This window comes from Triturus cristatus, chromosome 7 (assembly GCF_964204655.1).
Source record: "Triturus cristatus chromosome 7, aTriCri1.1, whole genome shotgun sequence".
NCBI classification, from domain to species: domain Eukaryota; kingdom Metazoa; phylum Chordata; class Amphibia; order Caudata; family Salamandridae; genus Triturus; species Triturus cristatus.
In genome coordinates this window covers 146,127,429-146,153,735 of record NC_140590.1, presented here as the reverse complement: position 1 = coordinate 146,153,735, position 26,307 = coordinate 146,127,429, and the positions used below count along the sequence as shown (strand labels likewise).

The following is a 26,307-nucleotide window of genomic DNA, read 5'->3' as shown; positions in this document are numbered from 1 at the left end:
ATCAATAATATATTCATTTAAAATGTTTTTCATTTTGGAAGTTTGCAAGTTTTACACATTGCTTCCAAAATTCAGTGTTGCTTTTTTATTGATGTAGGACAGCCAAACAATTCCAAATTTCAATAGACATTTTCCATTCATATCAAGTACAATAATTGGTTTCTTAGATGTTGCGCAGCCACCACATGTTTCACTGCATAAAGTAAACTGTTGCGTCTTCGGGGTTTATAAAAATGTATTTTTGCAAAATAATTAGAAAGCTCACATTAATTGATAAAAGTGGACAATCTCAGAAATAGACAGCAATGTTCTCAAATTAATGTACATGTATTTAGTTAATATTTAAAATGAAATGCAGATCATAAAAGGGAAGAAGATTGAACAACAAAGGCGTCATCGGGAATAGGCATTCACATAATTACCATTTTAGTTGAAAAAAAGCCATTTTGGGAAAATGTATTTTCAAAAAGAATTTCCAAATTCTGGGTTTTAAGTACTTAAATGTTCACTGACTACTCCAAAAGCATCTGCTTGCCGTGTTCACATCCCTTCAAATTAGTTACCTGGATTGATAGGGATTCGGACTCCCTATTCATTCAATCTGGCGTACTTTCCTGTGTCTAATCATTTTGCTATTTACTCAGATACATTTCTGCTAACACATAATGACTGTGTCTAAGTCACCAAATTCTGGGTTTGAGATTCTAGCATATTTTCTGACCAATCACAGTGTATCAGTTTACCATAGTGAAATCTCCTCACGAGCTAATACATTAGAAATACCCTTCCAAAAAAGCTAAAGTTCTCTTTTAGTTCCACAACAAGGTGTCGATTCCGATCCTGTAAAATCCGGGTACGAATGGTCGTACGGAGCGTATTTTCCATCCGACTCGTACCCGGGAAAAACACCTTACAAACCCGCAAGTACGATTCGTACAGAAATACCGTTTCCGTACGAGTCGTACAAAACACCGACCGGATAAAAAATACCCACAATTCCGATCCGGGCGAACGCGTACATGACGTCCGGACGGAGTCAGGCAGCGTTTTATGGACCAGCAAGTACGATCCGTGCCTACGTCACTACGTACAGCTTATTTTTTACGGCAGCCAAAAACTCCCGGGAAATTGAGGACGACGCGAACAAGGAGCACCGGTACGCGACGGACAGCCATGGACCCCATCCTACGTGTCATCCCGGCCCTCATAGCCTACGACCTTGTGTACAGAAACCGACGCAGACGCCGCAGAAGGTCAGAACAACACCCATGGGCAAGGGGGGGGGCTGGGGCAGGAAACATTACCCCTACCCAAGTCTAAAAATATATATCCTGAACATATATTACCTCCAGGGTCTGGTCACTTCGGGGGCGTGTCCATGTACCGCCACAACGGAAGTGGACGCGGACGCGTACCCGTCACCACTACAATGGTGGTACTGCCCGTACCCTCGCCCCCCAGAGCGTGGGTACGGGCCGTACCACGCATACCCCTATGTCACCGCTACAATGGTGGTACGGCCCGTACCCACGCCCCCCAGAGCGTGGGTACGGGCCGTACCACCATTGTAGCGGTGACGTAGGGGTACGCGTGGCACGGCCCGTACCCACGCCCCCAGAGCGTGGGTACGGGCCATACCACGCGTACCCCTACGTCACCGCTACAATGGTGGTACGGCCTGTACCCACGCCCCCAGAGCATGGGTACGGGCCGTGCCTCACATACCCCTACGTCACTGCTGCAATGGTGGTACGACCCGTATCCATGCCCTCAGAGCGTGGGTACGGGCCGTACCACGGTACTCCTACATCACCACTACAATGGTGGTACGGCCCGTACCCATGCCCTCAGAGTGTGGGTACGGGCCGTACCACCATTGTAGTGGTGATGTAGGGGTACGCCTGGTACGGACCGTACACACCCTATGAATGCAGGGGTATGGGCCATACCACCCGTGCCCCTACGGCACCAGTACATGATGGACACAAGGCGTACACACACTACGAATGTTGGTTTACGGCTTGGTGCAGCACATTAGCTGTAAATTGGGGGTGGTGTATGCCCAGGACAGCAGTGTACTACAGCAAGGGGGCGGGTGGGTGGTTGGCTGGCTGCAGAGGACCCCCAGCAGAGGACAGAGACATGTGAGGGGTGGCTGCAGAGGACTCCCAGCAGTGGACAGAGACATGTGAGGGGTGGGTGCCTATCACTCCCAGCAGTGGACAGAGACATGTGAAGGGTGGGTGCCTATCACTCCCAGCAGTGGACAGAGACATGTGAGTGGTGGCTGCAGAGGACTCCCAGCAGTGAACAGAGACATGTGAGGGGTGGGTGCCTATCACTCCCAGCAGTGGACAGAGACATGTGAGGGGTGGGTGCCTATCACTCCCTGCAGTGGACAGAGACATAGGGGTGGGTGCATATCACTACCAGCAGTGGACAGAGACATGGGGGTGTGTACATCATTATCAGATGATCCCAACTCCATGGGTGTATGTACGCATCCCCAAATTTGGTCTATGTTGATTGTGCCATAACAACACATCACTGACAGCAGTGTCCCACTCCCATGAGGATGGATGTCTTTCCCCCCTACAGTGATACGGGCCGTACTCACACGTGTACGCCCGTATCACTATAGTTGTGTTGCCGTAGGTGTACGCCATAGTGATACGGGTCGTACACGCGTGAGTACGGGCCATACACGCGTGAGTACGGCCCGTATCACTATGGCGTACACCTACGGCAACAAAAGTACAGTGATACGGGCCGTACACACGGCCTCAGAGCGTGTGTACGGTGCGTTTCACAGCTTACACTGGTGATAGGAGGTGCACACGAAAGGAATGGAGGTGTGAGACTCGCACAAGGCTGTACATCAAGTCATTGTCAGTGCAGTCCTTCATGTGCAGGGCCTAGGTGTGTCAGGCAGTGATGTGGCACATGTCTCATCATGTTGTGGCACAATAGATGGGTGATGACCTGTTTACACATGTCATGTGTGATGGGGCACTACGTGGCACACTTCCCCTTCACACTTTGCACATGTGTGCATGTAGTACAAATGTGTCAAGCACTGCATCACTGGTATGGCACAGTCACCAACACACGCAACTGTCCCCTGATGCCAGGTACACGGATAATTACACCTGACATGTAACTACCAGCGTGCCACGATGTTACTATGTCATGTGTGTGTCATGTATTCCCATGAGCTTGCTGTTGGTGTACCGTCAACTGCATCTGCTGTTGCAGCATCCAACATGTGTCTGTGTGCATATGGGCACGGCACACATATACGCACACCATGCCACATGTGGATTCACAACTTACATGTGACAGGATGGTTCGAAGATGACTTCCTGACATGAGGACATATCTGCGTTGTCTCCATGTCTGTGTTTTCGTTTTTCATGTGTACCCCTTCATGGCAATGTGTGTGATCTGTACTTTAGAAATGACATGTGACCTGTGCATCTAGCTTGCCGCCAGCTGTCTGTATGAGATGACATCCTTCAAAAGCAGATATGTAGATGCATGTCACTCCAGTGATGTCTCTGGCTGTTCACTTACACTGGCCCACAGCTAGTTTCAGGGCATGTAATGTCGAACTTGCCAATCAACGGTTGTAGCTGTCTCTTTGTAGGAGTCTCACCTGGCTGCCATACGTGTCCTGGATGTATTGCACAGACCAGACTCTGTATTTAGCAGATGTGTATTAGCTGTTGAACATGTGCTCAGTTCATTGACATTGGTGTTGTAATGTACTCACTCTTCCTTATTCCTTCCAAATTTTTGCAGGGCACCACCTCTACCCCGACCAATGCCAGACCTGGGTGCCATGAGGGAACGTGACTGCATACGACGCTACCGCTTCTCACAAGAGTTGATTGAGGACTTGACCCGCCGGCTGGAACCACACCTCCAACCGCGACACAGATATCCTACTGCGCTGACCCCCAAGATGAAGGTGATGGCAGCCCTACATTTTTTTGCCACCGGTACGTTTCAATTCACCATAGCTGATGTCGGTGGCATGTCCCAGACCATGTTCAGCCGTGTCTTGCATGATGTTTTAGAAGCCATGTTGGAGCACCTGGATGAATTCATCCATTTTCCGACTCGTGAGCAGTTGACAGGTATCAAATGTGAGTTCTATGCCCTGGGAGGGATGCCCCATGTAATTGGGTCCATTGATGGGGCACATGTGGCTTTGGTACCACCACAGGCACAGGAGGTAGCCTTCCGAAACCGGAAACATTATCACTCCATTAATGCCCTTGTGGTGTGTCTACCTAACATGCTGATTTCCCATGTCTGTGCCCCTTTTCCAGGGTCAGCACGCGATGCCTACATCATGAGGCGTAGCAGGGTGCCAGAAATGATGCTGCGGCTGCACAACGAACGAGCATATCTTGTTGGTGGGTATAGTCTGTTTGTCCTGTATTTAGCGGTATCTTTGAATGTGACGGCATCTCCTGACCCACTTCTTTACATGATGTTTCCATGTAGGGGACTCTGGCTATCCCAAAATGCCATGGCTGATGACGACTCTCCGCAACCCCAGAACAGCTGCTGATCACCGTTACAACAACGCCCATGGGCAGACCAGGCGCGTGATTGAGAGGACGTTTGGCCTCCTGAAGAGCCGATTCCGGTGCCTCCACAAGACCGGCGGGTCCCTCCCATATGCACCGGTGAAGGTCTGCAAAATCTTCCTTGTGTGCTGCATGCTGCACAACATGGCAGTGGAGAAGGCAGTGCCACTCATCCTGGATCCCGATGAGCAGGAACATCCACCCGTGGAGGATGAAGGGCTTGGTCACGAGGCAAGTGAGGAGGAGGAGGAGGAGTACATCCGGAGTCAGCTCATACGCAACATAATGGTGAGTCCCTGGGTCTGAGTGTGCACGCTTGGAGCCTTGTGTGGCATGTGTTGCAATGTGTGTGTCCAGCTGACTGTATGCCAAGTGACTTAGAGGTGTGTTCTCTTGGGTCACTCGAGTGATGATGTCATTCCACACATTTTAGCTGAGACACTCAATTTTCGACTAGCATGGTGACAGCCTAATTCCTGTAGAGTAAATGACCATGCATGTGGATGACTATCTTTTTGCTGACTTCTTTTGTGCCTGTCATCCCCAGGTATTTGCGCATGCTGTCTGCTCGTGGCATCGTTGGGCTCCTGCTATTCTTCATGAGTATTTCAACGTGTGCTGAATCAGCGTTACATGCACGGACATGGTGAAAAGTCTCCTTTGGGTAAGGATTGCAGCAAGGCATTTTGGGTGTGGTAGTTGTTTGGAATGTGTGGGCACTGCTCCTGTGCAGGTTTTGTTACTATGCATACATGTCGACTCACCATGGGGCACATGACATGTAGCATGACTCACATGAATTGATAGTCACACTTCTTGACAGTCATCTGTGATGGGATTGTGGATTGTGATGAAGGCATTAATGTGTGTAAAACTTCCCTCTGAAACAGACGGGATGCTACAGGTGGACATAGTGTGGGACATCCCCGTAAGAGGCTCAATGGTGAATTGCAGCCTCTCCGTGTGCAGCAGGGGGTGTTTGGCTCACCACCTTCACTTGTGTGCCAGCTCAATGGATTTCCTGCATCTATGGTGCAAAGGGGGTGTCCAGTATAGGTCCCACATGATCATCCAAATGACTTGTGAGTCTGTTCATATTGATGCATTTCCATAGGTGTGTGCCTGAGTAATAAAGGTGTTCCTCACCATCCAAGGTGCCTCATCTCTGTCAATGCAGGTATCTCTACTGTGCATGCGGCATCTCTGGCATAGTTGAGTGATGGTGCATATGAGTCTATGTGTAGATTAGAAACATGCATGCTGTTCTTCATGGCTTAGATTTTCTATTGTGCATGAAGTCCATGGCAGTGTTTGTATTTTGGCATGTTGGTCCCCACAACGGGCCCTCAACACCTGCTGAGGGTGTGTTTCCTGTGCGCAGCTCGGCCTTCAGTTTCCTGATCCAGTGTCAGTCATCTTTGGTGAGTGTGCATCCATTGTCTCTGGGTGTGCCATGGAAAACCGGACACTCCTTCCTTTACATACACCTGTTGCAGTTGTCCTTTCTGACATCCTTGTGTTTGTGTGCAACTTGTGGCATAGTTTGCAGGACATGCCTCATGCTGCTGCAGCCCCTGCAGCAAGGGCCCACAAAGTTTACAGATTTGGCAACACACATGCCTCAAAGATGCTCCTCCCTTCCTCCCTCAACCCATTCATTTGCCTGTCATCAGCTTGTCCCTGCCCCAGTTGTGGCCACGTGGTGCCAAAGGCTGTACCGTCTGCACATGCAACGTGCACATTGCACGGCCCTCATGTCCTTGCATGACCCACATCACACTACAGTCTGATGTTGCAGACACCCTCCATGCAATGTCCATCCACAAACCCACCACCTGCTCTCAGGCATACAATAAGCGCACACACAACACCTTTGCATGCTGAGTGTGCAACTCCAATTGCCAACACTGCGCTGCCACGCCTTCCAGGCCCTGTCACACCAACCAGGTCATGTCCCTCCTACTCCCCACCGGCTCTGTACCCCAGCAAGGCCTTGGGAGTGGGACTCAAGGCTTCAGCATGTAGCATGGTGTCGTCTTCTGGCACATGGCACAGGTATCATCTCTCAGCGTGTCAATGTACAATGTGTCCAGGAACCCCCTCTCCACCATCACATGCGCACAGCACCTCATCATCAGCTTGTATGCCATTGACAGCCAGGTGCTCCTCACCCTCACCAAAGACACAGACATTGCCAGTTGTAATATTCAGGAATGCATGAGATCCATTGATGGATGGCTGAACATCAGCCACCTGAGGCTGGACTTGTACAGGACTGAGGTTATCACCTGAGGATTGTCCCCTTAAAGCTGGGTCAACTGCTTGTGTCCTACCCGCAAGAGCCCTGCACAAGCACCCAGTGGCCACGCACACAAGATGGTGTGCATCATGAATCGCTTGCTCACATTTGCCATGCCAATCACCAGCATCTGTACCTCAGGCTGCAACACCCTCTGCATAATGCACATGATCCCCAGATAGATCCACTCCAAGGAAAGACAGACCATCCCCCAGGTCCACGACAACATACGTGTCAAATACTGCCCTGCCCTCTACGGAGCAAGTACATCCAAACTCCCGGGAAACTTGTCCACATCCAGGGTGCATCTGCACACCTCAGGTTCAACATCCAGCGCACCAGCCACATCACCGTCCAACAGAGATAGCTGCAATAGATCACTGTCCAGGATGTCATTCACACTCCACACCCACACTCAGGAGGCAGGCCACAACCCCGACCCCAAACCAACATTGTACCACTGTCATCAAAGACCCCGTTGGGCCATCTCCATGCATCCAACCTTGCCCTAGCCACCATTCTTCACATCCACCGTACTCCAGCATGCAGGACATATTTCTCCCACCTGGCCAAACATACCTGGGACTCCCTCCCCAGGAACCTCCCCATGAGCCATGACCTCTGCGCCTTAATGATACTCTTCCAAATAGGTCTGTCCGCACAGTATTGCAAGCCCCCCTCAGCAGCTTGAGGCCATCACAGGTGAGTGTTGTGCTCCATGTCTGCATTGAGTGTTACATTGTGACCCATGTATGTCCTGTACCAGACTCAGATCCTAGGGTATGGATGGCTGGAGTTAGTTCAACACTCATGCATAGTTTGACATTTACACACACATATGTTGTGGAATAATGCAAAATGACAGCAACGTCTCATGGAACATTTAGATTTTTATTTGCGGTGGGGTACGTGTTTTGGTAGATGAAATTAGGTGCTCTACCGGGTGCATAGAATCCAAAGTTCACAGGGGGAGATGGTATCTTTGGCATTTGAAGTCATCAGAGTCCAGACCACAGTGTTGGTCATCATTGGTCAGACTGTGACCAGCAAGTCCATGTGGCAGAGAATGTCATTGGTGGTGCTGTTGCGCCAGAGGGCCAGGTGCCAGGCCAGGTGACCTGGAAGATGTGGATGGTCCGCTGCCTCTCACGGTCTTTTCCGTGGACGACCCCCCTTCCTCGGGGGACCCTCAGATGCAGGCCTTGACGATGCATGGGACGCTCCGTCGGACAATCCTCCTCCTCCTCCTCCCTCCCTGTGGCTGGTGTTGGTCTGCGCCTGGTGGTACAGGGAGGGTTGCCCATGTTTTGGGCGATCTGACGGAGTGATTGGCTCATGTCCCTTTGCACCGCCAGGAGCTCAGCCAGTCTTGCCTCCATCCGTCCTTGGTGTTGTTGATGACTGGCATGTTGCTCGACCTGCAGGTTCTTAATGTATTTGAGGGTCCCCTTCATCTCAGTGAGGGTCCCCACTACCTGGCTGATGCTCCTGGTGTCACGCCGGTATGTGTCCAGGATGTGGTGTATGTGTGACAAACCGGTTCCCTCAGCTGGCTGGTCAGGTTCGCGCCTCCGCCTGCCTCCACTCCCACCACCCCTGCCCACTTGAGCCTGGCCTGCCGTTGTGGGCACATCGGGTCTACGGGACCCCTGAGGGATGGCATTTGCGGGGTTGCCTGCCTCCTCCTGGGTGCCCGGAGAAGTTTGTCCCTCCTGGTCAGACTGGCTCTGTTCAGTGCGAGCAGGGCTCCTGGGTGTCTCCTGGGATGTGGCAGGAATGGGGGTGGTGGTTGGCACAGATGTACCTGACGCAGGTGCTGCAGGGGCTTGGGCACCAGAGGGTCCAGGTTGGTCGGGGTCATCCATGGAGTGGTGAGAGTCATCGCTGCCGGTGGGATCATCTTCACGCCGAGCCTGGGACTGTGATTGTTCCACCCCAGTGTTGGGGGGAGATCCACGACGTTGCCCTGTGTGTGAGAGAGAGACAATGTTAATGCTGTTTCATGCAACATCCATGTTTCATACATTTCCAAGTTGTCACAGTTCCTTTAGGGAGTTGGATGTGCCTAGCATTCCTCTCAATGTCCACTGGGGGATGGGTATGTTGCGGGGTCAGATTGAGATGTTCTCCTGAGTGTTTGACCTGTAGAATTTTGGCTAGGATGCTTATTTGGCTATGGATTGGTCTTGTTGTGTCACATGTCCAGTGTGAGAGTGTGTAAATCTGTTGCCTGCCCCAGGGGTGTGTGCTTGTGTAAGGGGGGGGTGTGTGACCGGGCCTGCTGTTGTGTGTAATGTGAGTTGTCATTGGGTCTCCCAGGTGATGTGTCTGTCCCCTCATGGTGCATGCTGGCATGACAGTGAGTGTGAGTTCCTGTGCTAGATACCTGTGCTTGTGGAGTTGGTGTTTGAGTGTACAGTGATCCCAGGAGGGCCTTGTGCTGCATACAGCAGGGCCAAGTGTCAGCTACCTTGTCAGTAATTTGCCAGTCCCTGTGCATTGTGCATGGGTATGTACCTATGCCATATGGGCTGAGGGCATTGGTGTCTGCTTCTCATTTTCACAATGTGTTGTGTGAGGCCCACCCTCCCAGCCTCCCGGACATCCAGTCTTGGGTTTGCGGTTGGTGTAGCCTGGGACATGGCATTGCCTTGATTTGTGAATGGTGCATGGAGATGTTGGTGGCATGAGCGTGGTTTTTGAGTGTGGTTGTGTGCGGTGAGTGCTTGGGGGAAGTTGCGTGCATTTGGTGTATTTGTGGTGTGGACCCCATTGCCCCTATGTTCCGTAAGTTGTTTGTGTACTCACCAGGTTCTGCGACTCCTTCAACTCCGTGTACTCCCACCGGCGGAAGCAGGGCCATCACCTTCTCCTCCCAGGGATGGCAGTGTACGGGGCTGCGGGGCAGTCCACCTCCAGTGATGTTACTGTGGGCGTAGTCCTCGTTCATTTTGCGCTTGACTGCCCTGCGCAGATCATACCACCTGGCCTGGCATTCATGCCTGGATCTTCTGATGGGCGCAACAACATTCACCTTATCGACGATCCTCTGCCACATGCGTGATTTTTCAGCTATGCTGGTCTGTCTGACCAATGTTCCAAAGAGCTGTGGCTCGACTCTGATGACTTCGTTGACAAGGAGGTCCAGCTCCGCCCTTGTGAACTTTGGATTCTTGTCTGTGGGCATGGTGTGACGGTATGGATGTGGATGGTTGTGTTTGTGTGGGTGTGAATGTGACGGTGTGGGTGTGAATGTGAAGAGTGGGTCTTTGTGAAGGAGGTTGTGTAAGTTAAGGTGTAGTTAAGGTGTAAGGATGGTGCAGTTGTTTGTGTGTGGGGTCTGGCAGCAGTGGGTCTGTTGCAAAGGCTCATGGGTTGTGTGTGTGGGCCCTTTTTATTGGTCCATTTTTGGGTGTGGCTGTGTTTGAATTTTGGTGGGTGTGTTATAAGAGGTGGTTGTGATTTGGGGCCTCTGTTTGCCTGTTTGGATGTGCCAGGTCAGTCATTGAGATGTTTTGTGTGCTGTAGACGTGTTTTGTGGTGTTGTGCGAGTCGAATTGACCCTCCTTGTGCTGTTTTACAGTGTCCTGGTTGTGTACGAGTCTTTTTCGCGTAGGTAAGGTCCGTACATACGCAACGCTGGGTGAGGGTGCTGGGATACGGTGTTGGGGTACGGCGCGTACAGGTGCTGGGCTGGGGTACGGGCCTGGGATACGGCGTGTACACGTACGGGCCTGGGGTATGGGCCTGGGATACGGCACGTACAGGTACGGGCCTGGGGTACGGGCCTGGGATACGGCACGTACAGGTATGGGCCTGGGGTACGGCACGTAGAGGTACGGGCCTGGGATACGGGCCTGGGATACGGCACGTACAGGTACGGGGCTGGGGTACGGGCCTGGGATATGGCGCGTACAGGTGCGGGCCTGGGATACGGCGCATACAGGTACGGGCCTGGGGTACGGCGCGTACAGGTACGGGCCTGGGATACGGCGTGTACAGGTATGGGCCTGGGGTACGACGCGTACAGGTACGGGGCTGGGTATGGGCCTGGGATACGGCGCGTACAGGTACGGGCCTGGGGTACGGCGTGTACAGGTACAGGGCTGGGTACTGGCCTGGGATACGGCACGTACAGGTGCGGGCCTGGGGTACGGCGCGTACAGGTACGGGGCTGGGTACGGGCCGGGGGTACGGCGCATACAGGCACAGGGCTGGGGTACAGGGCTGGGGTACGGCACGGACAGGGGGGGTACGGTGCTGACATATGTGGGGGAGAAGGGGCTGTACGACTCGTATCCGGGCACAAGTTTAGCCGTGTACATGAGTGGTACTGCATTCGCTCTGTACGGGGCCTTTTCCATGCGGTTGTGTATTCGGACGGGCAGTACGGATCGTACTTGCACGCTCGGACTTCTGTTTTACGATTTGCATGTAAAAATGTCCGTCTCCCTCTGGTACACTTTTCCCTACGCTATTCGGATGTAAAAATTTCCGTGTCCCTCTCATACACTTTTCCCAACGCTAGTCGTAGGTATTTTTCACGTATGAATCGTACTTGGCCGTTTGTACGGTACTTGTACGAAAAAATACGGATACGAGTCGTACGGTAGTTCTTTTTAACGGATCGGAATTGGCACCCAAATGTATCCTTCCAAAAATGAACTGATTAGAAAAATGCACTAAATACTGCCAAAATAAAATAGACAAGAAGAAAGAAGGAGCCATAACTCAAATGTATCCAAAATTCCATTACTTTAAAAATGTCTTCCTTATAGAAAAATGGGCGGGAGGAGCACTCACCTACTTTTAGGAGTATCCATTGCTGTTTCAAAGCTTTAGTCACCAATTTGCTAAAAAATCCAACATTCACCAATTCATGTTCGTGAATTTCAATATCAGGTTAAATGCCTCACATATTTTCATTAACAAATAATTCATTCTACAAAATTAAATGAACAACTGATACTCAATAACCTTTATTCTTTAATCCATCAGAAGATAACTGTTATCTAAATTATTTACAAATTCTCTAACACTCAAACTTTTAAAATGCCCTTAGTTATTAAGCAAACCCCTTTACAAGTAACTAAATCCCAGTGTTCAACAAATCAATCTCAAAATGAATGATTCCCATTCGAATTTCTTCAAATTAATATAAAAATAAAGAATAATCAAAGTTTTAAGTATACTTTGCCACATTTCTTTACACCTATAGAAAACAAATACCTAACTAAAGTTAAGGTATACTGTATCAAAATATTGCGGTCATAATCTCCAACCTATTGGTCTTCCCGATCTCCACCACATGTTCATCGTCCCACCAACCGCTCATGAGGGAGGTTTTCACAATCACCACACTCTATATATTTGCCTACAAGTTCGGGATGAGCCAATACAAACACTGTTTTATAATCGGCTAGAAAAACACCAATAGGAGCCTAAAGTGCAAACTCTGACTCCTCATTTGACTACAAGTATACTGTGGTAAATATTTCATTACCGGTACTATTTTTTATGCGGTAAAGTCTAGTAAGAATAACTCAGTAAATATAAGAGGCAGAATCCGTGGTATTAGAGGTTCTAAAAAGGCTTTATTCCTTAACAAAGGAAATACAATTCGAATTGCAGGCTTCTAATTCCATCACCACGAAAGTTCAGGAAGGAAGGGCATACATTATTGACAGATAATCAGTTTTATAGGAAATGCATTACAGTGAAACAGATGCAGGAGGCGTAACAGCTGATAATACAGATAAAATATGCATACGTAACTAATAAGGCGGTCATATAGGCGTAACTTAGATAACGTCATTATACATGATGTCACAAGTGGGTGGATCCATAAGAGAATCCTGCAATGTCAGCAGAAATATTTGGCAGAGATGCAAGCGCAGCCGCATGACGTGTGATTGACGTGCAACTAGAGGGTGAAGGGGACTTGACATTTAGCTCTACATGTGGAGACAGAAGTCTGGGGGGTCATGTCAACCTAATCCCAAATCATATCTAATATCCTATGTTTAAAGAACTGTGTTATCCAAAAGGAAAGGTCTCTAGGATAGAATCTATTCTATACTGACTGTTAGTGCGTGTACAAGCGTCTAAGTGTCTACATGAGATGCAAGGGGGTAGGAATATTCCATGGTAACAGGGGCTATGAATTACTTGCATGAGGACAGCGAGGCCTGGCCCTTTGCACGGTAGCTGGAGGAATGTTTACCTAAACTACTAGACAGGAATGCATCGGATGAGGAGCGGAGCAGATAATCTTGAAGGTGAAATACAGTTTTTGGCAGGCAACAGGCTGGATCAGGCACCGTTAGCCGCGCAGGGAGTAGGACAAAGTTCATGGATACAGATGCAGGCTCAGACTGGAGCTTTCAGATGCAGAAGGCAGGAAATGGCTTGATGACAGAATTCTGGGCCTACTCGCCTGAATCTTTAAAATGTGGAAAGTGAACCACATAAAGTCGGTGGCCTTTCATACTTAGGAATGGAATATCTGACCCATTCATGGCGGATCTGAAAGAGGACATGTTGACGGTGGACGCACATATATTTGCGTCTTCAAAACTGGAACTGGAGGGAACATACATGTACTTATAGCATGCACATGGAGCCGTTGGGGTCTACGATAGGGGACATAACTGATCACAAAATTCATATTTCCTCATTCCCTCCTTGTCCCCTACGGACCCACAGGAGATATCGATCTTCATCAATCCATCGATCTGTTCATATAGCATCATTTGTTCTTCTTTCTTCTTCCGGGATCTTGAACGAAAACTTGGATGTGGGATACACGATGTGGCACACAGACCACAAATCGCTTGCCCACATTGTAGACATAAGCAGCAACTGAATAGTATGAGAAAGCCAATACCTAGGAAGGATAGGATTCTCCATCCCCAGGCTGACAACACGCTCCAAAACCAACCGGACCAAGTCCAGGTGCCTGGACTCTGGTGTATCTGGCTCATAATCTTATGAAGGCGAGTTATGGCTTTATATACTGACGGCGAATTTTCTGGTATGAAAACACAGCAACTTGATCCGATGACCCTACAAGCTCCGCCCCTATCGGCCAGGATGACGTCAAGGACAAGACGATTTTGAAGCACAACAATCCGCATAGCAGACTGCTCTTCTGTTAAATTGCCTAAGGCGGAAGTAGTCTCGTTCACTACTGCTTCAAGGGTTCTAGTTAATCTACGTATCAGCTTACTATTAGTGACTGTACCTATATAGGGAAAGAAACCTTTATTGAAATCTGTGTATTGCTCCCATGCTGTTTCAGTGTAATCGACAATTGGGAGATCTCTCTGCTGTCTATTGTGTACTAAATGGGTATTTCTGTGATAATCAGGAGGAGCTAGGAAAACAGGTGGCAGAAGGAATGCTATGTAACAGGTACCATCTCAATCTAGAGGTAGACGTATATATGCGGTCTGGCCACATATGAAGTAGGAATGACGGGAAGCTCTAAATGTAGACTTGCCTTGATCACTGAATTTTATTACAGTGGTGCATTTACTATGGCCCATGTGTATGGAACCATTCTTTCTTACACATAATTCCCCTTTTACTGGGAATACTGACATGGCGGGCAAGATTGGTGTAGCTTCAGATTCAACGTTCAGGATCATGAGGTTAAGTGTAAAATTACCTAATCCATATACTTCATTTTCTAGATCAGTTCCTGTTCTTTTGGGAAGTCCCTCCTTGTTAGGGTAGCAGACTTTAAGCAAAACTAGGTTCAGGTTTCCCCATACCCAGTTGTCTTGATAAACTGCGGAATTTGAATCTAGGGAATTAATCAAACTAAACCATGCTCCACAGGAGCCATTGTGTGTGAACGGATATGGAAAGAGGGGCAAAACTCCCTTATAGTTCTGATAGGGAGGGAGTCGGCCACATATCCAACAATTTGTGGCATTGCTGGTCTGATGGGAATGATGTAACATACTAATGAATGTGTTGTTGCGCAGCGCAAATCTATAGGACAACTCATGCGGAGGTAATTCGCTAAAAGAATGTTCTGCAGTTACATTGTAAGCACGTTTAAAAATAGGGTAATACATGTGCAATAGTATACTGGAAATGATGATCAGAAGACTTAGAAAAAACAAAATTAATAATGTTACTGTGCAGTGACTACGAAGTGATTTACAATACGCATGCTTTTTAAGCTGCATCTGTTGATTTCTTTCTCTATTCTTTCTCTATTCCGTGAATCGGTTGAATTTCAGAGACAAATTCAACCGATTCACCTTGGAGAGGACTTAAACAATCAAATTGTCTGACTGGCTAGACCTTAATTTCAGTTTATAAAGTTCAGTTTTTGTTGGTTCAACCAAGGGGATCTTTGAGTCTGTCTGTGAGGGAATGCAGGGTTGAGTATTCACACTGGATGGTAGTCCATAAAATTTCTTGATATGACTCGAGTGCAACCACCCTTTACGTCCCTCGATCTTCACGGCTGTCCTTGTGGTTAGTAGAACAAGCTTTGGCGACTTCCACCTAGGCTCCAGTTGGGTCTTCCGGTCGAAATTCCGGACCAGAACCAGGTCGCCTGGAACCACGTCATGGGGCTTCACCTCAGTATTATCGGGAAAAGCTGCAGCTACCTGTGAACGACAAGATTGTAGTGCAGATATCAAGGAAGCCAGGTAATCTGTCAGCATATTACAGTCAACATCAGTGATTTTGCGAGGTATAGGCGTCCCCCACATATTTGGTAGTCTACCGAAGATCACCTCGTACGGGGATAGCCCTGTTCGAGAATGTGCTACCATTCTCATGTAAAAGAGCGCAACTGGTAAGGCTACTATCCAATCGACACCTTTTTCACTACATATTTTGGATAATCTAATTTTCAGAGTTTGATTATGGCGTTCCACGAGACCTGCTGCCTCGGGATGTCGGACACAGTGGAATTTCCATTGGTAGCCTAATAAAAGGGAAACGTGTTTCATTAGTTCGGATGAGAATGGCTGGCCGTTATCTGAGTAGACAACACGTGGTAAACCGTACCGTGGGAAGAATTCTCGAACTAACTGTTTGGCAGTAGTCGGGGCAGTGTAATCTGAAACCGGGTAGGCTTCTGTCCAACGAGAAAGAGCACAGACAATTACGAGAACATATTTGAATCCTCGACATCGTTCCATCTGGATATAATCCATCTGGAGGACTTCAAAAGCATGATCGGGAGGTTGAAATCCACCCTGCTCTACGGGGATGCTTTTACCTGGATTGAACTGACAACATATCATACAGGTACGAACTTTTTGTTTAGCTGCTGCTCGCAAGTGTTTGTTGAACCAAATGTGTTGAATGCTGTCTAGCATAGCTTTTTCTCCTAGGTGCGCTGGACTATGTATTGTGTTAATGATGACTTGAACCATGGAGTCGGGAAGAAACCATATAGATTTTTCCTTCGTCATCCATCCTTGATCTGTTTGGATCCCTCCTAATTCAGTCCATTTCTTTATTTCTTCTGGTGTAGCATGTGTCTGTATGTCAATTACATCAAGGGCGGGATCCTTAACTGTCATGCAATGTGTTGGTGTCGGAACTATTGTCTTTGTCGCGTCAGTTGTGTGAGTCTGGTTCTGAGCAGTCTGTTTAGCTGTTCTGTCAGCTAGGTCATTACCCTGAGAAATGATATCGGTAACTTTTGTATGGGCTTTGCATTTCATAATCGATATTGCAGTAGGTAGATGAATCGCGTCTAATAGGGCTTGAATGAGGGGTCCGTGTTGGATGTGGGCACCGTGAGAAGTTAAATAACCTCTCTCTCGCCACAGTACGCCGAAGTCATGGACGACTCCGAATGCATAACGTGAATCTGTGTATATGTTGACCTTCTTATCTTTGGCTTGAATACAGGCTTGTGTCAGAGCGATGAGCTCTGCGGCTTGAGCTGACAAAGTGTTAATACAATTTGTTTCAATGACTTCAGTGTCTGTTGTAACTGCGTAAGCGGCCACTAACTCTCCTGTACCTGTTCTCATACATGACCCATCTACATACAATGTCAAGTCTGGATCTGACAAAGGGATATCTGTCAAGTCTTGTCTGGGTTTCGTCGTGATAGTAATGACTTCGACACAATCATGTGCCAATGGATCTGTTCCGCCTACTGGCAACAGTGTGGCAGGATTTAACGTATTGCAACGTCTGATTTCTATGTGTGGCTGAAACAATGTCAATTCGTAACCAGTGAGTCTCGCTATAGTCAAGTGTTGTGTTTGTGTGCGGTTCAAGAGAACCTCTACTGCGTGTGGTACTTGTACTGTCAATTGGTGTCCTAACACTATGGCATCGCTTTGTCTGATTGCTAAAGCTGTTGCTGCCACCGATTTCAGGCACGCAGGAAGAGCCTGAGCTACTGGATCTAATGTACTAGAGAAATAAGCACATGGTTTGTGTGATCCTGCTTGTTCCTGAGTGAGTACTGACAAGGCAGTACCGTCGCGTTCTGTAACAAAGAGTGTAAACTGTTTACTGTAACATGGTGTTGCTAAAACAGGTGCTTGGCATAAAGCTTTCTTTAAGCTTTCAAAGGCGTGTGTATGTTCTTGAGTCCAAGGGAGGACAGTCGATGTGGCTGCCTCCTGTGTTGTCAACTGGATGAGTGGTTTTGCTAGAAATGCATATTGAGGGATCCACTGCCTACAGTATGAAGTGAGACCTATAAAAGCCCGCACCTCCTTTTGTGTCTTGGGTGGTGGCATGTTAGCAATTAACTGGATGCGGTCGGGTGTAAGCTGTCTTCCCTCCTTGGACAGCGAGTGCCCAAGGTAAACAACTCGCTGGACACAGAATTGCAGCTTAGAAGGGGACACCTTGTGCCCCTTGTCGGCCAGAAATTTCAAAACCGTCAGTGACGCTTTTTCACATTCAGGTTCGCTTCGGGCGGTGATCAGCAGATCATCGACATATTGAAGCAAGGCAGTGTTAACTGGCATGTGGATACTGTCAAGTTCTCGTGTCAGTGCTTGGCTATAGATGCTGGGGCTTTCTGTAAATCCTTGAGGTGCGCGTGTGAATTTAAAACTTCGTCCATTTAAACTGAATCCGAACAGATATTGACTTTCCGGATCTATTGGGACGCTAAAGAAAGCATTCTTGAGATCAATTACAGTGAAGAACGTTGCTTCTGAGTCAATAGCTGTTAGTAATGAAGAGATATCTGGGACCACAGGGTATTGTGGTACAATACATTTATTTAATTCGCGCAGATCAATAACTAATCGATATACTGGTGGTGCTTTTGGATCCGTTCTTTTAAGAATCGGAATTATCGGGGAATTGCATACATTGGAGTCAGTTTCTACAACCACTCCTTGTGCAATGAGCTCGTCAATGATTTGCAGCAAAGCCACAACAGCATCTGGTGGTAACTTGTATTGTCGCATTCGTGGTAGTACTACTCCTGTTTTTAGTGTGACACGATATGGTGTAATGTTCATGCAACCAACATCAGTGGGGCCTTGTGCCCATAAATGTGTAGGTAAATTCTGCAGTCGGTGATCCATGTCTCTGGACACGTAGTGACCTTTAAAGTCACGTAAAAATATTCGTACTCCCTCCGGAGAACAACATATTATAGCTCCTAGAGCTTTCAATGTTTTTATACCTAACAAGTTTTCTGGACATGATTTAGTAAGCAATAAATCTGTAGTACGTGTCAATGGACCAACCGTGAGTGGAAGAGGTTGTGTGACGTCATTAATTATAGGTTTTCCTGAGAATCCAAGGGAAATATTCTGTGAGCCTGAGAGGGGTGCCCCTGGAACTTCACTGCGTCGTATAGTTGTTCTGCTTGCCCCTGTATCAAGTAAAAACTTTCTGTCTTCCCCTAATAGTTCACTATGTACATAAGGTCCCTCTTGGTCTACAGGAACCTCAATAAGGGGTAAGCCAACTTCCCTCTCTAGGCTATTTCATGTGTATCGTTGATAATCGGGATAATCTGCTTGTGCATACTGATACATCTGTTGTGTCGTTGCTTGTGTTGCAGCAATAGGCTGCGTTTGTGGTGGTGCTACGGTCTGTTGTGGAGCTGCCTGTTGCGGAGCTAGCTGTTGCGGAGCTAACCTAGGTTGTGCATGCTGAGGGATTTGTTGTTGATTCTGATCCTGTCTAGGTGGACGTGGTCTTTCCTGGGTTCTACCTGTGGCAATATTATGTTTCAGGACTGGACAATCGTGTATATAATGACCTTGTTGTTTACAATAGTTGCATGTCCCTTTCGTTGGACCTGCGGAATCACCCTTTTGATGACCATCAGCTGGGACTGACTGAGCAACAAGCATTTTCATTTTCGTATCTTTCATACGTCTTTGTTCGTGTTCTTGTTCTTCTCTAATTCTATTATGGTGATATTGTAACATCTGTAACATCTGTGACGGGGTATTACCTTGCCAGGTACTTTCAAATTTCAATACTCTATTCTTGACTTGCGGTAGGGAATTTTCAACTAATTTTGTCACAAACAGATGCGGATATGACTCGCTACTTGCTTTTATGCCACTATTAATACCAAAACATTTTTCAAATCGGGAATAGAAATCACTAGTGTCTTCATCTTGCTTTTGTTTACAGGCTGAGATTGCACCCCAGTCTTCCTTTTTCGTAGTTAATAAACGTGGCAGTACCTGCACTAGTAATCCTGGTAGTGTTGTAGTCTTTTCCCCAAGCCCTGCTCCTGCAGCTCGGGCCCTTTCTTCGTTTTCTAATGCTGTCCAATCTATCTTTTGGTCTCCCACCTCCCATTCCTTTTCTTTGAGTTTCTCGTAAACACCGGCGGGTAATAGGACTTTTAATATTTTCATAATGTCGGGGTAGGTATACTCTCCCATGAGTAACATGTCTTTTATCTCACGGTGGAAACCTGCTGGGTCCTTGTCATGGCTGGGTACTACTTTCTTCATTTCTAATAATTCTATTTTAGTTATAGGCGTGTACACAAACACGCGTGTAAAGTTATTACCTTCACCTCTGATTGGGTGTACTTCGCGTAACGGATTCTGTCTATCTATGTGATACATTTTTCTTCCCATTATGGGAACTGGAACGTGTTCTGGACACACGAAAGCTATATACTGGTTTCGAAATTCTAGAATTTCATTAATTAAATCAGTACCTGACCCTCTCCATTTATTCGTGAGTAGTTCTGTCAATATGTCAGGTAAGGGTCCTGGATCGGAGTGTTGGCTTTTATATAATATAAGGAGGTGTTGAATCATGTATATACTAGCTAAACGCTGTTCGTATGGGGCAAGATTCAGAAACGTGTGTGCTAGTGCATCATCATTGTATTCGCTGGGACTATCAGCCCATTGTACTGCTGACCTGGCTAATTCTTGTTCGTCCATGGAATCGAGCATGTGGTACCCCCTTCGATCTCGGAGTAATTTATCAGCGGCTTGGAATAGGTGTTCAGGGGATCTTGTATTTAACATAGGGGTTTGAAAATGTCTATTATATTCTGGACGTATCGGACGTATCGGATCATTAAAGCCTCTAGTATTATTATGGGGTCTTCCTCTACCTACGTAAGCTATCGTTTCTAATTGTTCTGAGTCTTGCTCCTCCTCTTCCTCTGATTCAATTCTGTCTCCTTCTCGTCTTTCTTTATGTATTCGTTCTACTTCCTTGCGGATCTTTCGATACATGGCGATTATACACGCCTGTCTATCATGTTTCTCTTCTGATATGTTCTGACCCCATTTGGCAAGTTTTTGCATGTTTTCATGATCTGCCCCAGGCCTGTCTTGATTCCTAATCACGCAATTTATGAAAAAGCGTAGTAGTTGTCTTTGTACATCCACTTTCTGGTGTTCCATAGCTTCGTTAATACTTTCTGGACCTCGCCCTGTTTGGACAAAGCGATATATATTGTCTAGGTGTTCAACCATTCCTGGTATCGTCATTAAATACAATGTAGCTCGTCGTATACGTAGTGATGATATGAGCAATTTGTCCTGTTTACCTGGCACTGGATCGTATCTACAATCCACAAGCTGTTCTTTAAACATGTCGGATGTCGCTAGTTGGGGTGTACGTTGGAGTGCTAAATCTCTAAGGGTCTGTTTATTTCGCGGCGGGGTGGCAAACATGTCTGTCGTACCTCCTGTAGCACCATCTGAGGTGCTGGGCAAGAAAGGATTCGTTGGACGTAGGATAGAGATTGTAGATGCGGGAAAAACTGTAGAAACGGACGGACCTGTGGGAACTTGTGTAGGAGTTTGTAGTTGCGGGGATACAGACGGATGCTCTTGGTGTTGAACACCATCGGCAAGCGGTGTGTGTGGTATGGCATTAGCATACTCGGGAGCTACGTCATCTAAATAGGAGGAAAGGAAAACGTCCTTTGCTGTTTTGGGATGTGTTTTGGGATGTGCTTTTATCGGGAGCAATGGAGGAGTCAAGTCTTTTGGTATTTCCGGAGTAGCCTTAGGTAACCCTTCGGCCAGAAGAGGATACATACCATTCATAAGAGTGTTTCTTTGTCTATCTACTTGTTCTGATTTTACTCGGGTACCGTCCTCAATTAATAGATTTTCTCGGGTTTTATTTGAATTCTCTCTACCTTTCTCTTCCTGTCTGAGCGCTTTTTCTGTACGTCTATATGATTCTTTACGCCATAATTCAATGGCATCTTTCTGTGACTGTCTGGCTTTCTTTTTCCATAATTCTTCTTCTACTCTCATGATGCTATCTGCATCCCAGGTCCCCGCTGCGGGCCATCTCTGATTTTCCGGCAAATCCTTGGTGTAGTCCACCCATAAATCAAGAAATAATACGGCATCTAGGCCATGCTTATGATACATAAAGTACCCTGGAGTGTCCCTAGGTGGGATGGGAACAGCTTCTTCGAGTACACCTTTTCTAGTTTTGATCTGTCTTAGTTTCGAAAAGAGCGGCATTTTTTAGACCTTATTACTAGAACACACTTTATACAATAAACACAATAATGAACAGTCATTCACACCACAATATATAGAGCGTATTAAAACATTTAACACTTAACAGTTTTACGAACGATGATAACTAATAGAAAACTAGTTACTGACAAAATACTGACACTAGATAATACTTATTTATATGCAAGACATACTAGATATACTGCTAAACAGTACAGATACACTGCTAAAACAGTGCAGACCGGATTTGTGTACCCAAACCCGTCTTGACCGGCACAGACTATGTGCACGTTAAATGCCTCCCCGGCAATGGTACTCACCGGGTAGCTCGGAACGGAAGGCCTCGGAACGGAACTGAAACTGGACCGGACTGGACTCGACTCGACTGGACTCGGAACTTCGGAACCTGGTGGGCCTCTGTATACCTCGGATCTTGCTCTCTCAGCTAGGCTCTGGTCGGGATACTTCGCACTTCTCACCGCCTCGTCTGGGTGTTGATCGCAGCCTCAGTCGCCCCCGCTTGGCCGGAGGGAGATACAGGAAATCCTGCAGGTACGCGTTTTTGTCCGTTCAGCTGTGGCAGGAGACCGGGCCTGCAACGCACCGACGGCGCGTGAGATGAGAAAGTGTCCCTGTTCGGGCGCCAATTTATGTGGTAAATATTTCATTACCGGTACTATTTTTTATGCGGTAAAGTCTAGTAAGAATAACTCAGTAAATATAAGAGGCAGAATCCGTGGTATTAGAGGTTCTAAAAAGGCTTTATTCCTTAACAAAGGAAATACAATTCGAATTGCAGGCTTCTAATTCCATCACCACGAAAGTTCAGGAAGGAAGGGCATACATTATTGACAGATAATCAGTTTTATAGGAAATGCATTACAGTGAAACAGATGCAGGAGGCGTAACAGCTGATAATACAGAAAAAATATGCATACGTAACTAATAAGGCGGTCATATAGGCGTAACTTAGATAACGTCATTATACATGATGTCACAAGTGGGTGGATCCATAAGAGAATCCTGCAATGTCAGCAGAAATATTTGGCAGAGATGCAAGCGCAGCCGCATGACGTGTGATTGACGTGCAACTAGAGGGTGAAGGGGACTTGACATTTAGCTCTACATGTGGAGACAGAAGTCTGGGGGGTCATGTCAACCTAATCCCAAATCATATCTAATATCCTATGTTTAAAGAACTGTGTTATCCAAAAGGAAAGGTCTCTAGGATAGAATCTATTCTATACTGACTGTTAGTGCGTGTACAAGCGTCTAAGTGTCTACATGAGATGCGAGGGGGTAGGAATATTCCATGGTAACAGGGGCTATGAATTACTTGCATGAGGACAGCGAGGCCTGGCCCTTTGCACGGTAGCTGGAGGAATGTTTACCTAAACTACTAGACAGGAATGCATCGGATGAGGAGCGGAGCAGATAATCTTGAAGGTGAAATACAGTTTTTGGCAGGCAACAGGCTGGATCAGGCACCGTTAGCCACGCAGGGAGTAGGACAAAGTTCATGGATACAGATGCAGGCTCAGACTGGAGCTTTCGGAGGCAGAAGGCAGGAAAAGGCTTGATGACAGAATTCTGGGCCTACTCGCCTGAATCTGTAAAATGTGGAAAGTGAACCACATAAAGTCGGTGGCCTTTCATACTTAGGAATGGAATATCTGACCCATTCATGGCGGATCTGAAAGAGGACATGTTGACGGTGGACGCACATATATTTGCGTCTTCAAAACTGGAACTGGAGGGAACATACATGTACTTATAGCATGCACATGGAGCCGTTGGGGTCTACGATAGGGGACATAACTGATCACAAAATTCATATTTCCTCAATACCATTAGGGACCTGAGTTTCTTGAGCTCAACAGTTAGCTCAAAATTGACCATAATAAAACATAGTTGACTTGGAGTACACCAATGAGACCCTGAACTTCTTTTATCCCAAACAAAAGTACCAATAGGGACCTGAGTTTCTTAGGCTTACCAGGTAGCTCAAAAGTAACCAATAAAATACTTTTTGCCTATTCAGCTTGGAATACATCAATGAAAACCTGAGTTTCTTTTATCCAATTCACTTCACAAGCCCCCACCCATTACGATTCAATCAATCAATCAGGGTTTCATAGAAGGCACTACTAACCTGCGAGGGCCTCAAGGCACTGGGTGGCTGTAGGGTGAAGTGAGCAGCTACTTTAGGGTCATTCGAAGAGCCATGTCTTGAGGTCAATTCTGAATTGGTGCAGTGTTGGGCTCCATCGGAGGTGAAGGGAGAGTTTGTTCCATGTCTTGGCTGCGATGCAGGAAAAGGATCTTCTCTATTCCTTTAGAAACAAGGGACGGTGGCTAGGGCAAGGTCAGATGAGCTGAGATTTCTCTTGGGGCGTGGAAGGAGATTCAGTTGTTGAAGTATTGGGGTCCGGTTTGTGTAGGGCTTTGAAGGTATGTGAGAGCAGCTTGAAAACTATTATTTTTTCGACAGCGAGTCAGTGGAGTTAATCTGGCTGTTCATGATGATTGAAGAGTTGAGTATGATGCAGAGGTTGCGTGCATTGTCCGTTGGGGTGGGTGGGTGTCTGAGGTTGGGGGCCACCAAATGTTGTTCCATGCCGAGGCAGTGGAGCCAAGGATGACAACTTCTATTTTCTCAGAGTCGAGCTTCAGGCAGCTGTCTGCTGAGTTGATGTCTGTCGTTGTAGGGGTGCAGGTCAGGGTGTAGGTGAGGATTTCTTCTGAGTCTTTGTCCCAGCTTCTGTGTGGGTGGCAGCACATGTGCTTGCGCACAGTGGGTTTCGTAAAGGAGAAATTAATGCAGGGGTGGTCAATCCAGAGCAGTTCTGTGGTGTGGCTGAAGCGAAAGTTGTTTCCTTGGGTGAAGATGGAGTCAAGTGTATGTCCTGCTGTGTGAGTGGGGGTGGAGACAAGTTGCTTCAGCCCTCTGTTGTTGAGGTTCTCCAGGAGGGCGGTGGTGTTGGGATCGCTGTTGTTGTTCAGGTGGAAGTTCAGGTCTCCGAGTAGTATTTAGTCCATAGAGGCAAGGGTGTGGGGTGCAATGTGGTTGGCAATGATGTTGGTGAATGGGGCATGGGATCCAGGCGGTCTGTAGGCAAGTGTTCTGCCTAGCATTGTTTTGGGTTTGGGCTGGATCTGGAAGTGAATGTGTTCCATAGAGGGCAAGGCGCCGTCCAAGTTGGTGGTTGTCAGTCGGAGGGAGATTTTGTAGTCGATGGGGAGACCTCCTCCTGAGCACTTGGGGTGGTCTTTTCTCAGGATCTTGTATCAGACGCGGATGGGGGATACAATATCAGGTGCGGAGTTGACATTGGTCCACGTCTCTGTGAGGAAGGTAACTTCGGGTATGTGGGTGTTAAGGAGGTACCGGATTTCTACAATGTGCCTGTGGAGGGAGCGTATGTTGATGAGGATACAGTCCAGTGGTTTGTGTGTACTGGCGTCAAGTGGGCTGGAGGCTACTGCTGGGGTCCAGAAGTGGGTGAAGGGATGGCGGCAGTGTTGGCAGGAGATCGGGCCTTGAGTGTTGCTCGGTGTCGAGAGCTGGTAGTTGTTGTTGCATCTGTGGTTTTGTGCATGTAGAGTGCTGAGGTCATAGCGGTGGGGAGTCAGTGGACCAGGGTCCCTGGTGCTGGTCACAGTCAGGGACAGTTGCAGACAGGCTTGCTTTTGGCACACCTTCAGCGCACCAGCAGTGCTCCTGCGTGGCCGCCATTAAGTAGGGGTCTGGGGAAGGCAGTCAGCTGGCAGGCGGGAGCGGGAACGACATTCGGGGGGAGGGGCCAAGGGTACAGCAGTGGCATGATACACGGGAAGAGGGAGGGCAAGAGGAAGCCAGAGAGATAAGTGACTGAAAGTGAACAGGCACAGAGAAAGAGGTACAATAGAGGAAACAGCGAGAGAGAGAGAAAGAGGCACAACAGAGGAAAAGGGCAGATAGAAAGAGGTAACACAGAGGCAAAAGGCATAAAAAAGAAGCACAACTGAATGAAAGGCAAAGAAAAAGAGGCAGAGAGAAAGATGCAAAAATGGGACAAAAAAGGTAAATACGAGAAAAGCAAAATGACACAGAACAGAGCAGAATAGCAGAACAGCGGGGTACTCTTCCACTAGACCAACAGGGATGAGGGGCAGGCAAAAGTCTGCAGATGGAGGAGGGCCTAGAACACCTACTTGAAGGGCTCAAGCTGGTGCTAAGAGCAGAGCCTTAACGGTGGAACTGCGTGGGGGAGAGCAGTGAATTCAACCAGGAGGTCAGAGGTCTTGCTCTACCTCACCAATTTCAATTCCTTTACTTTTTTAAGAAAAATAAATACAGATCTGTTTGTGATATTATATAAATGATACTCACCAACAAAGAGTAATCACTTGCATACTGGAAAAAAATTTAAAAGCAAACATCACAATAGAACACAAAAACACAATGGCGGGGAAGCAAGTTATAGTTAGTTCT

At 47.5% G+C, this 26,307-nt stretch overlaps 1 protein-coding gene across 1 annotated transcript in view; it reads right to left on the bottom strand.

The window, feature by feature from the left end:
• Positions 1-26,307, bottom strand: part of LOC146809065 (B-cell receptor CD22-like) — a 554,422-nt gene that overhangs the window by 376,314 nt on the left and 151,801 nt on the right. The gene's annotated exons all lie outside the window — the stretch shown is intronic.